Genomic DNA, 13998 nt, shown 5'->3' with positions numbered 1-13998 from the left:
CTTGTGATTTATGTCTGGGGAAAGTTGGGGAGGGAAGATTCTGGAACCCAGACATCCTGGCTTCCAGAAGGGAGGCCCCCTAGTGCAAAAGAGGAGGAAGGGAGACAGAGACAGGGACCCAGGGCCCCTGCTCCCACCCCACAGCCCCTGTCAAGCCACACACACCCCCACAAGAGCCACGTGGGTAACCGCACAAGGCCATTGACACAGAAGCTGCCAGACTAAACGCCTGTGAGCATTGCAGTGTAGGCTTTGTTCTTTCTCACCTCCAGAACTTTACATGGGTCACCCTCACCTCCTTCCTTTCTCTCCATCCCAGTTCTGCTCGACCTTCCCAAACCTGCTCCGAACTCCTCTCCTCCATGAAGCCCCAGTCCCTCCTCTGACCCCTCCACCTGCGTATTTAGAGTGTCCAGCTTCTCCTTTCCCTGCCCTTTGTATGGCTCTGATGTGCAGTTTGCACCTTCAGACCAGGAGTTCCCCAGAGATTAGAGCCATTTCTCTTCCTTCCTCCTGATTACCTTCGCCAGGACCCAGTGCATGGCCCCGGACACGGGGAGCTCAGGGAATGGTAACTGACCGCATGGGCAGGGAGGGAAGCCAGCTGGGTTCCAGCTCGAGATCTTTCTCCTGCTCGCTGTGTGGTATTTGGCATCTCAGCCTTTCTGCTGTTTCTCTTCTGTAATGGCTCATCTCCTTCCCTCTGCTTCCCAGTGTCCATGCAGAAACTGATGGACCTGAATGGACGTGAGACTCTAGTGTAAAAGGAAAAGTCAGACCAAAAAGCAGCAAATCGGAAGTCGGGTGTCAGTATTTGGTGAGAGATGAATGAATCCAAACATCACTCCCCCCTCCCAGAGCCTCAGTGGCTGCCTGTCACCACAGGAGCATGTAGTACAGATGGTTTCATGTGCCAGGCAGGGTCTCCCCCATCTGTCCCAACGTGCCTCTCCATTTCCCATCCTACCCTAAGGAACCCTGGACTCCAGCTTGATAGAACCACTCCACAGAAATAGGCACCACTTTTGCATGTCTCTGAGCACATGCCTTCTCCTCAGCTCAAAAGCCTTACTTGACTTCCTTCAGTTATCCTCTGAGATGCCACGTACAGCACTTTGTAAAAACACGCTACACCAAGTTTACAAGTTTTTCTTCTCTCTAGACTATAAGCAGCTTGAGGGTAGGTTCTCTGTTCATATGTCTCATGCTCCTAAAGTCCAATACAGAGACTGGCACAGAGGGCCAGTCGTCCCAAAAATGGCTTTTAAAATCATTTTAGGGCCGGCCCGGTGGCGCAGTGGTTAAGTGTGCACGGTCTGCTTTGGCAGCCTGGGGTTTGCCAGTTCAGATCCCGGGTGCGGACATGGCACCGCTCAGCAAGTCATGCTGTGGCAGGAGTCCCACATATAAAGTACAGGAAGATGGGCAAAGATGTTAGCTCAGGGCCAGTCTTCCTCAACAAAAAGACGAGGATTGGCAGCAGATGTTAGCTCAGGGCTAATCTTCCTCAAAAAAAAAAAAATTATTTTAATAAAATATTTTATACATACAAAAGAATATATATGTCCACATATAAGAGATAAAGAATAATAAAGTGAACATAATTGGACTTACTAACCAGCTTTAAAAATCATTACCAATACTGTTGAAGTGCCCTGTGTGGCCTGAAAGAAATGTGGTGTCAGTTGGGACAGAGACATTTCATGCGTTAATTCAAAGAACTTAATGGAGAGCTCTTTATAGGTCAGGTGCTGGGAATAGAGATGGAACAGTCGGAAACCCTGCCCTCAAACAGCTCGGAGTCAACATAAAGCAGCAAACACAGGAGAGCAAGATAAGCGCTAGGTTAGCGGTATACACAGCGGGCTGTGGGACCACAGAGGAGGTGCTTAACCAAGACTCAGAGAGACAAAACTTCTCATGGAGGGTGATGCGGAGGCAGAGTCTTAAAGAAGGAGTAGATGTGCTCAAGTGTGTGCAGGCAAAAGGAACAAAATGTGCAAAAACCTAACTCGCTCAGAAGTCCAAACATTGGGGCCTGCCCGGTGGTGCAGCAGTTAAGTTTGCACATTCTGCTTTGGTGGCCCCGGGTTCATGGACCCGGATCCCAAGCGCGGACCTACATACTGCTTGTCAAGCCATGCTGTGGCAGGCATCCCACATACAAAATAGGGGAAGATGGGCACGGATGTTAGCTCAGGGCCAGTCTTCCTCAGCAAAAAGAGGAGGATTGGCAGCAGATGTTAGCTCAGGGCTAATCTTCCTCAAAAAAATTAATTAAAATTTAAATTAAAAAAAAAAAAGAAGTCCAAACACTGACATAGGGCTGCTGAGTGAGGATTGTACATGATGTGTGAAGTGAGGCTGGAGAGAGGGACTAACAAAGTTTACTGATACATTCACTCAAATATCCAGTGAGGGCCCACTCTGTGCCAGATGCTGTTCTAGGCACTCAGAAACAGCATGAACAAAACAGATGGGAATGCCTGCCCTCACGGAGCTTACTCTCTATTACCAGATCCTGAAAGTCCAGAGAAGCCAATTAAGAACTCATTGTAATAACCCAGGCAAAAATGGTGAGCACCAAACTTAAGCAGTGTCAGAGGAAAAGAGGCACAATTCTTTAGGATTTAGAATTAATGGGACTTGGTGATAGATAGAGGAAGTTAACAGGAGTCAAGTTGACCCAAGGTTTCTGGTTTCAGTGACCAGATAACTAGTGATGCCATTCACCAAATAAATAATACAAATGGAGAAATACACTGAGGGAAAAGACAATTGGTGTAATATTGGCCTGTTGATTTCCCAACATCTTTGGGATCTTCAGAAGGAGAGAATCCAGTAGGCAGTTGGATAGATATTTAAGTCCAGAGCTCAAGAGTTTGGAAATGGAGATAGAGACTTAAGATCCCTGAAAGTAAAAGTGATGACAGTGAAGAGTGATTACCCAGGTCTCCCTGCGTGTAGAGTGAGAGGGTAAGCAGTCCACGGGCAGCACCCAGGAGACCGTAAACAAGGAAGGGAAGTATAGAGAACTCAGAGGCACAGAGAAGACTGAGAAGGTTCAGTCAGAGAGGGAGGAAGCAACTCAGGAGAGATGAGTCAAGAAGAGAGGCCAGGGAAATGACTCCTGGAAACCACTGGATGAGAAGCCAGGAGCTTACCGGCGGCTCAGCAAGAGGAGCATAAGGTGAGTGTTGGAGGTGAAAGTTATTATGCAGCTGGACTACACAGAGCCTGCAATAGAGTCGCAATTCTTCTCACCTGTGGGAATTGGGAGTCCATCTCCTGAATCACATAAAAGCAAGAACTCCTGGGGCCGGCCCCGTGGCCAAGTGGTTGAGTTCGTGCACTCTGCTTCGGTGGCCCAGGGTTTCGCCAGTTCGAATCCTGGGCGCTGACATGGCACTGCTCATCAGGCCATGCTGAGGCGGCGTCCCACGTGCCACAGCTAGAAGGACCCACAACTAAAAATACACAACTATGTACCGGGGGGCTTTGGGAGAAGGAAAAATTTAAAAATTTTTAAAAAGCAAGAACTCCTAAGTCAAGCCATAAGAAAAATCAAGGGCTGGAACCGACATGTCTGGGTCCAACATCAAAGATCCTGTTGCTCTCACTAGCCAGGTGTGAGGCACATTCTAAGCCTACGCTCTCCACTGTGGTAGCCACCAGCCACGTGCGACTATTGAACATTTGAGATGCTGCTAGTACATATTGAGATGTTGTAAGTGCAAACTGCACAACAGATTTCAAAGACCTGGTACCAAAAAAAAAGAATTTCAAATAATTTTATATTGATTGCATGTTGAAATGGTAATATTTTGGTTGTATTGGGTTAAATAAAACATATTATTACAGTTAGTTTCACTTGGTTCTTTTTACTTTGTTAAATGTGGCCACTAGAAATTTTTAAATTACATATGTGAGGCATATTAAATTTCTACTGCACAGCACTAGCCTAAGCCCTGCCGCTGAATGGGACCCCCACAGCCTGGACACCCTTAAACTCCCCTGACTCCCAACATCCCTCCTAGCAGGAAGATAAATGCCTGGGATTCCTGAGGCTGCGTTCAAGATGCACCTCTGTGCCCCACGCAATAACCTATGGCAAGAGGGTCCAGTGCTTCATACCCCATCTCCAAGTCCCCCATCCCGGTTCCTCACATTTTTTCTTTCCCCAGGTCTGTTGATAATCAGGTGAGAGCAGAAATGTACTGTTATAATTTTCACAAAAATGGATTTTTTCCTGGCCTAGGGTCCACAATCTCTCTCCCAACCCTAAATTTAGAAGCCATGTCTTCTCCCTGTTTCCACCATTTCTCAACTCCTTCTTTGCCTATCTGAAACTGTGAAAATCTCCCAAAGTGGTAGAAACATGGGGCTGTGGCAATCACACAGACTTTAGAGGTCTCTAGACCTAATATCTCATACTTCCCAACCATATGACCGGGAGCAAAACGCTTTGTCTCTCTCAGCCCCCACCTGCAAAACGTGGGTAACTCCTACCTGGACAAGTTATTGTGATGGTTATATGAGATCAGATGTGTAAAATGCCTCGTACAGAGCTTGGCACACAGTAGGCACTTTGTGGTCTGGGGTTTCCCTCTTTGCGTCTTACCCCTGCATATTTGGAGAAACAGGAAAAGAAACAAAGCAAACTCAGGTTCATACATATGGACTGATAGAACCTCAAAACCAAAAGGGCACTTGGAGATATATTTCCAACTTCTCATTCAGTGCAGAAATTCCCTGGACTACATCCTTCATTGGTAGTCATCCAACCTCTGTTTAAACATCTCCAGGGACCATTCATTGGTTCACTCAATAAACAAGAACAAGGCTCTGTGGGAGCCACAAAGAAAGGCAGACACAGATCTTGCTGTTAAGGAGCTTGTATGTTAGCAAAAAGGATGTAAAGAGAAATAACTATCATATGAGGTAAATGTGGTGTGTGCCAACTGAGGTGCCCTGACAGACAGGAAACAACCTTAAAAGTTAATTCATGTTCAGCAAAGGGTGCTCTGATGTTAAAATCCTTCCCAAATCTCAGACCTCGGTTTTTCCATTCATTTCATGGAAAATGGAACAAGATCCTTCCACACTAGGTCATGGGTGGTCCTTAAGGAGGACATTTCTGTAATTACCTTAAAACTCCATGGGTGTGGGCATGATAAAGGCTAGAATGGCTGAAGGGAGCACAGGTGTGAGGAGAACTGGATTAGCTGCAATATCCTCTAGCCTCTTCCATATCAGAATTTCTGGAAGTCCCTAAATGTCCCTCCTCCTCTCTATGTACTACCAGTAATTCCTGCCCCCCTGGAAAGCTCTGCACAGCTCTAGTCTCAGGACTTATCCAAATGTTTTCTTGTCTGTGCTTTTCTCTCCCTTTTCTCCCCGTCTCTATCACGTTTTCTTCATCTTTTATCAGCATCTCTATAATTTTCTTTGTGTCCATCTCTGCTTCAGTCTATTGCTCTCATCATTTAGATTTTTGGTATCTGTTATTCTTGAGGTCTTTCTGCCTCTATCTCTGTCTCCCTCTCTTTTACTCTTTTTCATCATTCTTCATTTCTTGGTCAGTTTCCATTTTTCTGTCTTTGGCCTTGCTTTCTCCCCAGCTGCCGCAAAGCCATAAACCCAGCCGGCCCTGCAGCAGGCAGCCGCCAATCACTGAGCTCCAGGAGTTGGGAGGAGGGGGCTGCAGAGAGACGGGGGCATGGAAAAGCTGGGGCGCTGTTGCTACAGCAGGGGAGGGGAGAGGCAGAAAAGAGCAGAGAAAGGCCACTCCCAGAAGGCTGCCGCGGCTGTCCTGCAGGGAGCAGACACCTGGCCCCTCTTTCCATAGTGAATCAGGGTATCTGGGTCCCTCCCCTATATTCCCCAAACCATGATTTCTCATCCAAAACCACTGGCCACAGATCACTCCACGAGAGATTTGCCTCCTCCTTCATTCATAGGCCTTCCCAATATGAAGGAGCTAAAGGACCCTGGGGGTCTGAGGATGTCTGGCACAAATGCTTACATGAACATTGGGACAATAAAAGGATGCTCAAGACAGGTTCGAGAAGGATGCTGAGAAGCAATAGGTGTTGGGGAGGCACTGGGAGGGGGGACAGTCCTAATAGCACAAGGGTGAACTGGAAGGCTGGGCACTCCGGGTTTCTTACCAGCTCCCTGACATTCCTAAAGCAGGACTGACAGTCAGAATGCCTGGTCCCTGGTCTAGGCTGGGATTGGGCAGGTTAGGGAGCTGCATGATGGGCAACCACCCAGCTCATTAGAAACCTACAGGGTCTGGGGCAGGGGTTGGAGAGGGGCCTAGAAACTGAAAGCAGGGAAGGGGGAGGGATTAGGGAGAGATTTCAGGAGAAGAGCAGAGGAGGAGGAACATTTCCGCCCTGTTAGGGCAGAAGGAAACAGGCCCAGCAAGTGGTAATTCCTGGTGTGCCGGCGACCCCTGCTGGCTGCGCACACCACCGCCTGGGAGAAGAGAAGGTACAGCCAGCCCATGTGAGTCCTGGTGGGGGTTGAATGTGACACTGCGTTGTGTGAGTGTGTCACTATACAACAGTGACAGTGCATGTAGCGCTGCCCTGATTGTGTTGGCATCCCTGGGTGAAAGCAGTAATGTGGCCGAGCACAAAAGACACAAAGATCAGGCTCGGAACTCCTGGCCCGCTGTGGGGATTCTGCGTATCTGGGAAGGATGAGGTCTTTGAGTTCAGCGCATCTCCTCACTAGCGTCATGTCAGTAGTGAAGAGCCACTCAGTGAAGTGCTGCTGGCATCAAAGAAAATTAACCAGTCTGGGTTTAGGGGGAAAAATGGGGGCTTTGGAATCAGACTTCCCTGACTTAAAATCCTGATCCCCTGGTTACTAGCTGTGTGACCTCAGGCAAGTTATTTAACTTCTTCGAGCCCAGTTTCGTCACATAAGGGCATGCTCATACCTATTTCACAGGATTGTTGTGGGTATTTAGCACAGGGACTGGCAACGGTGAGCATTTAATAGATGCTAATCTTGTGCCTCCCTCTTCTTTTACCCATTCCCGCCCACAAGGTCGGGCAGGGATTTCAAAAGGCAAATAAACTGAGGATGATGTTGCCAATGATGACGGTGGTGGTCTATATTTACATCACTCTTGCAAATCATTTTAAACATATTTTTAATACACAGCTTTTTTCCTTTTTATTAGCCAAGCACATCATGCTCATGTTTTATTGGGATAGAAATATCCTGGTGTTATGGCAGGTATCTAGCAGGACGGCCTGATGAAGTGATAACAAGGCATGACAAATCTTTCTTTATTGTGATACATTTTCATTACTTGGGTTAATCAGGAATTACCCATTAGAACAAGGGCTTAAGCTAAGAACATAACAGTCATCTGTGGAGATCAGAATCTCCTGATTTTCCAATGGGTATCTAATTGTTATTGCTGTTGTGGGGGGACAATTAATGCTTTGATTGAACTGGTCTTAAAACTCAAGGAGATATGACAGGTGGGTTGAAAATAGTATATTCTGAAATTAAAAAGAAGACAGATTTCAATTCCACGGGAGAATATTCTAACCTCTACAGCCGTCCAGTGACAGGGCAAACTGCTTATGAAGTGAGGAGCTCCATGGCAGCAGGATTGAAGCAGGAGCTGGCTGACTCCCCGGCAGGCTCACTGTGAAAGAAATTTGGGCTGCAGAGGGAGATCGGACAGGAGGCCCTCTGAGGTCCCTCCAGAAATTTACTCCAGAGCATAATGAATACTTAGCTCCATAGAAATGTTGTTCCAAGTGGCATTACCACCATACCAATAGTCATTGTTGCCACGATGGGTGGAAGGGGGGATAGTAATAATAACAACTGTATTCTTTTCCTCTCTGAGACTTTGCTTTTCCCAAGGAGTGGCAAGATTTGAGGATCTTTTCCTCTCTAACCGTTCCCACATTCTTCTTGATTTCTTCTGCAATGATTATTCTGCCCCCCACCCCCAACCTTGGCTTAATAGGAACCATCTTCAAGTATCTTCAAGAAAACCTTCCTTAAAGAAAGAGCTTTATTCATCCTTTAGGTTTCTGTTTCTAAGAGGTGAGCAGGCCATGGGGGGGAGTGGGAAGGAACAAACATGTGTTGAGTTCCCATTTAGTGCAGATGCTGTAATTTTTGCATTTGATTAAGAGAAGTGTATATCTGTTTTTATGCAGGTAAATGTGTATGTATATATTGTTTTGTAAACGTGGATGTAAATGTGATGGGTCTGCAGGAACTCTTTGCTGCTCAGGCCTCTCGGAGGGATTTTGGTACCTAGCTGCCTGTGGGGGAATCTGCATGCAGCTCCTCCGAGGGGTTCAATATCTTCTGTGAGTACACAGACTAGCCAGGAGTTATTCTTCTGGCTTCAGGATCTTTGTGCAGGATCCCAGGTTTGTCTGTCCCCATCCTGGGCACAAGGGTGCTGTTATATCAGGACTTATCTGCCTCCTTGCCTTCCGTGAGTGCACGACTGCATTTTCCATCTCTGTCACAGTGCATGTGGATCCATGTGCTCAACCTGCCCCACATGAAGCCATGTGTGTCCTGCAGCCCCTCCTCCCACCTCTGCGAAGAGTCCTTGGCACCCTCCCTTCCTGGCCACCCCCACTCCCCACTCCCCACTTTCCATGCCAGGAGAGATCTAATTACACAGAAATTAGTACAGAGAAGGATCGTTTGCTTTTATGGCATCAGCGCCAGGGCAGCTGTAAATCTGCGGCCGCTGCTGCAGCCGCCTCTGGGCACTGTGCAGGCTAGAGGGGGCTCTCACCTCCACACCCACCTCAGCTCAATGTCTGCCCAGCTACTTGGGGTTCAGCCCCTACCAGGACTCCAGAGGCCTATGAGTTACCCATCCCAACAGGGGGAGGAGGCCTGTGAAAGGGGAGGGCATGGTCAGCCAAAAGATTACACATAATAGGTGCTCAATAAATGTTCCCTGAACGAGCAAGAGGTTAATTCCAGCAATGCTAACTGCTACACAGCTACCCAGATCCAGTGGCCAAGGGATGAATGTTTCCAGCAAGATTTCTCTCAAAATCTTTAAGCTCTTACTAGGTAGTTTTCTCCACTTTCTCATGAACCCAGATGAAGCGTATGGGGAAATCAGTCATCTTGGCTCCCACTTTAGAGATCCTGAACTCCTTCTCAGGCAGCATCAGATAATGAAGACAGCCCAGGGTTCAGATCTTGATTCTTCTCTTTACTAGCTCAGTGACCTACACACACTTCATCCTTGGTTTCTTGATTCTTGATCCTTGGTCCTTGATCCTTGGTTTTCTCATCTGTGAAATGGTAGTCATGAAACCTACCTTTCAGGTTGTTGTGCGATATCCATGAGAAAGCACTGGACCAACAGGAAAGTGGTCCACTAGTCATTATTATCACCGTTAATGTCTTGCTAGCTAACACTCCCGTTTTCCCATCACCACTTAACTTGCCTTTATGCCAACCAACTCCCACTTGAGCACCACCAAACACTTTAGGGCAATAGGACATGAGTCTCATCAGAAGCCATGGGTGAGGACCGGTGACTCCAAAAATCCCTGGGCACCTGGAGACATTGTTTCACCCAAAGCCAACTTTCTCCAGGCTCCTACCTTGGCAGTGATTATTTTGATCTCCATTATTTTCATGGAGGGTATAAATTTGTTCCTTGGGGTCTTGTGTAAATGATTGGGTAGAGAGAATCAAGGACTTAAGGTATTAAGAGGGAGCAGGAGCTGAGGAATTGGGGTGGAGACAGGAGACTTAAACCCATGCCGGGCAAGGTCAAAGGACCCTTTAGGGAGTAGCAGAGACAGAAGCCAAATGTCCAGACTCCCAACTTCCTGACAACACAGTCTCCAAACCCAGAGACTTGGGGGTCTCCTGCCTCCCATCCTCTCCTACTCTGATGTCTCCAGCCCAGGGCACTCAGCCAGGAATTCCTGACTTTACCCCTATGTGGCTAACCCTGGAGAGCTCTAAGTGGTGTGTAGGCCAGGAAGGGGACAGCCAAGAAAGGAAGGGGTACTCTCCCTTCCCCAACCCCAGTCTACCCAGACCTCCAAGCACCATCTGGGCAGAACCCCTGCTCCCCCCATTCAAGGGCAGGAGGAACCGGCAGGAGAAAGCTGAGGCACATCGTCCGGCCTCTCACCCCTGATCTGCGTCCCACGGAGAGTGAGGATTTGGCGTGAAGGGCAGAGCGGCTGGGGGATCTCTGGCCCCCGCCTCCCCCCACCCCCAACCCCAACTCAGGCTGCAGTCTCTCCTCGTTGTAGCAGAGCGAGAGCAAAGGGACGGGCAGTAAAGATGAGTGATGGCGCGGAGACAAGCAGAAATACACCATCATGAAAATGCTAATGACTCCTTGCTCTCTTTCTTTATGGTTGGAGTAATACAGACTTCAATCATAAAAACAATCTCCCAACATTTTAATGGGCTCCATCATGCCCGCACTTGTCGGTATATTTGAAGAATAAATCACCCTCCCCGCTCGGAATGAATTCGCTGTCAAACTCGGCTCCCTCGGAGAAAATGGATGGGGAGCAAGGATGGAGGGGTTTTTTTTTTGGGAGGGGGGCGTCTTCTCCCTCTCTACGTCCTTCCTAAACCGACTTTAGATTGCTGTGCGAAACGCCTGGGTCCTGAATGGGAGGAGGGGGGCAACCGGGAATTGGAGGAGCTGAGCCCGAAGAGAGAGTTTAGGGCAACAAGAGACAGGGACTGAGGGACTCCACACGGAGAGAAGCCGCCCCTTGGATGGACTCGGAAAAGAGAACCAGGCAGAAACTGGTGGCATTGGACAGAAGGGGCAAAATCTTGACATTGAACCGAGAGAATGCAAAGATACAAAAAACATACAAATCCGCATTATTTCTGCGTTATTTGGTCGGATTTCTTTCAGACTAGGACTCAGGCAGAGGAGCCGAGGAAAAAGAGAAGTTCGAGGAGGCAGAGAGGGCAAGGAACAAGCCCAGGAGTTTCCGCTCTGAGCTTGCAGGTTTCAGCGCAGTAAGCCACAGGTCCAAAACGCTGAGACCGAGCTGAGAGGGTCGCGTGATTCTTATTTCCATACAGGTGGCCGTCAGCCAATGACAACTTGGGATGCGCCCACTGCGAGCAGCCAATCCCAGTTAAGGATGCGCCGAGCTGCCAGGCCTAATTGCGTCTTGATTGGTTGTGATGTTGCTAGGCAGAAATGGGGTCCTGGAAATTGATGCCGGCAAGACTGAAGAGACAGGTGGATATGAAACTATCTGGAAACCTAAATTCCTGGATTGACATTTTTCTTCCCGAGCTCTTTCATTCTTAAAGGATTAATGGGGTCAGGGAAATGACTCTTCCTTTTCTCTTCTACTTGAGTGAGACAGAACCAAATGGTTACATCTTTTTCCCCAAACGCTTTCAGAGTAATCTGGCTACGTCCAGGGTCTTCTAATCCAAATAACCCCCAGGGGGTATTTCAACCTCACACTCGGTGTTCCCGCTAAGGAAGTCCTTTCTGAGGCCTATCCTCAAGCCTTCTGACTGTAGATTAGGGCCATTTTTCTCTAATATGTTCAGGAAACGAAGAAATCTTGCCCCACGTTCTTCCTTCATACAGCAAGACTCAAAGAGCAAGAGATTTTCCTACCTTCTGGCCACTCCACCACGACCCAAAGGTGCCCCCGCACCCTGCTGGGGGTCAAGGAGGCCATAATCTTCCCCCAAAGGGCTGTGCAGCGGCATTCGCAAACCCGCAGCTTTTGTGCCTTTATTTGCATCTATGTACACAAACCCCGTTTCCCTCCTTCCCCCTACCCCCAGCCAAACTCATCCACCTCTCCCCAGCCCGGCCTTTCTCCCTGCCACCCTGCATCTGCAGTTGCTCTCCCTCCGCCTGACTCGCCCCCGACTCCTTAGTCTGTTCACAGCCCCCTCGCCCCCACTCCGGCGCACCCCCGCCTGCAGCCGCTCCTGCTGGAGACAGGGCGCCGGGGCCTCCCGCCGCTCCTGAGTCACAGCCTCCCGGGAGGCCGGAGGGAGGCGCTGGGGGGAGCGGCGGGGGCTGCCGCTAGCAGCCACGGACCCGCTGATCTGAACTAGACCGTCCGCGAACAATATGCCACCATTTAAATCTGAACGCGCGCCAGCCGCCGATTGTGATGTTAATTCAGGGATGATTTAGAGGGGCGGGACGGAGGGGGGGCCAGCCGCCTCTCTGTCAAAGTGCTGTCCGGGGGCTTAATATTTGTAATTGAAGCTGATGAGGACTCTGTCTCTGTTTCCACTGATAAAAAAAAGGCAGGGAGGGAAAAAGAGCAACTAAATTATGGGGCCGGGAGAAAAACATGATTAATCAAAGGTTTGAACTGTCGCCGCGTTCGAGGCCCAGTAAATCTCGCCCGGCCAGGGCCTGTGGAGGCCGGAGGATAAATCTGAGCCGCCCGGTGTTTGCCGCCCCTTCCTGTTTGCCTCTCGGTTAGCACGTCAATTAATTCGATAATTGGATTTGAAGAGATGTCAGGAGATTATCGAGGGGGAGCCAGGAGGAGTGAGTGTGGAGAAAGGGACTTGGGGATGGTGAGGGAGGAGGCGAGAGCAGGCCGAGTCAGGCGGTGGAGGACCCGAGAGCCGGGCCTGCCCAGGGCGCACCGCACGGAGCTGCCTCGGCTGGCGCCTGCGAGGGCAAGACGCCGGGAAAGGCGGCTGGGCTGTGCCTTGCCCTCAGCTACGGTTCCCACCCACCTATCTACACAGCTTTCCTCCAAGAAGCTTTCCCAAGTTTTCCCTAAATTCTGCCGTCGTGCCGTCGACTCCTTTCCCAATTCTGTCGTCCGTTTGAAGCTGCTGGGTGTCCCTGTCTGAATTCATTTGCAATTCTTCGAATTTTGGTTTGTAAAGGAAGTTTAACCATTCTTGGGTCCCCTCATCTAGTTCACCCCATCTGACCCAGAGCCTCACACACACACACACACACACACACACACACACACACACACACGAGGATTGAGGGTCCGCAGAAAGGCAGGGACCAAAGCCTTCTTTTTGAAACCCTACCCCTAGTCGTCAGAAGAGGAGTTTTGTCCTCACCAGCCCCCTCTCCCTCCCCAAACTTCCTCTCCCACACACTCAATTGGAATTCTAACCTGCAATCAAAGCTACCTTCTGCTTAAGGGAAATACCTCTACAAACACATCACAGACACGTGAAGACTGACCCCAAACTGCACATGATCAGGCCCTCAGCTGCAGCCTGACACACAGGTAGACACTTGGGAAATTCAGCCCCTCAGAGACCTCAGGTGGATGCCCAAGAAAGCTGGACTCATCTCCTAGAAGAGGGGTGATTTTTTTTTTCAGGGTTGGTGTTTTTTTTCTGGTTTTTGTTTGGGGAGTGATCTTGATTTGATGTTTGGGAGCATGGTAAGGTCAGAGGAGAGATGAAGTCAGCCTACCACTCTGTGCGTGTGTGTGTGTGTGTGTGTGTGTGTGTGTGTGTGTGTGTGTGTGTGTGAGAGAGAGAGAGAGAGAGAGAGAGAGAGAGGGAGGGAGGGAGGGAGACTGAGTCCTCTTTAGTAGATTTTTCTCCCTGATTTATGTAGAATTTTATGCAGGAATGGAGACAAAGCTGAAAAAAGGCATACAGGAGAACCATGCAGATGATTCTAGAAAATGACAAGATGCAATTGGAAGCTGTGGAAGGAGGTGAGGGCAGGGTCACAAAGGCCATCCTGCCAGGTTGCCTGATGTTAAAGAGAAGCCCTAGGAAAGGACACTAGCAGGACCCCCACCCAGAGGCTACCCTGGTGAGAACAGAACACACACAGCTACCCTTGACACACAGACGAGGGAGACTGAGGAGGGAGAGCTGAGCCAAACAACAACATGAGGGGTACAGCAAACCAATTTTTATTTAAGCATACCAGTTTAGAACACTGATGCCAGCCAACCACGCACGCTTGTTCAGATAATTATCCTCCTTTGTCTGCATACGTGAGAG

Source organism: Equus asinus, chromosome 22 (assembly GCF_041296235.1).
Source record: "Equus asinus isolate D_3611 breed Donkey chromosome 22, EquAss-T2T_v2, whole genome shotgun sequence".
NCBI classification, from domain to species: domain Eukaryota; kingdom Metazoa; phylum Chordata; class Mammalia; order Perissodactyla; family Equidae; genus Equus; species Equus asinus.
Note: the sequence above shows the minus strand (reverse complement) of the source record.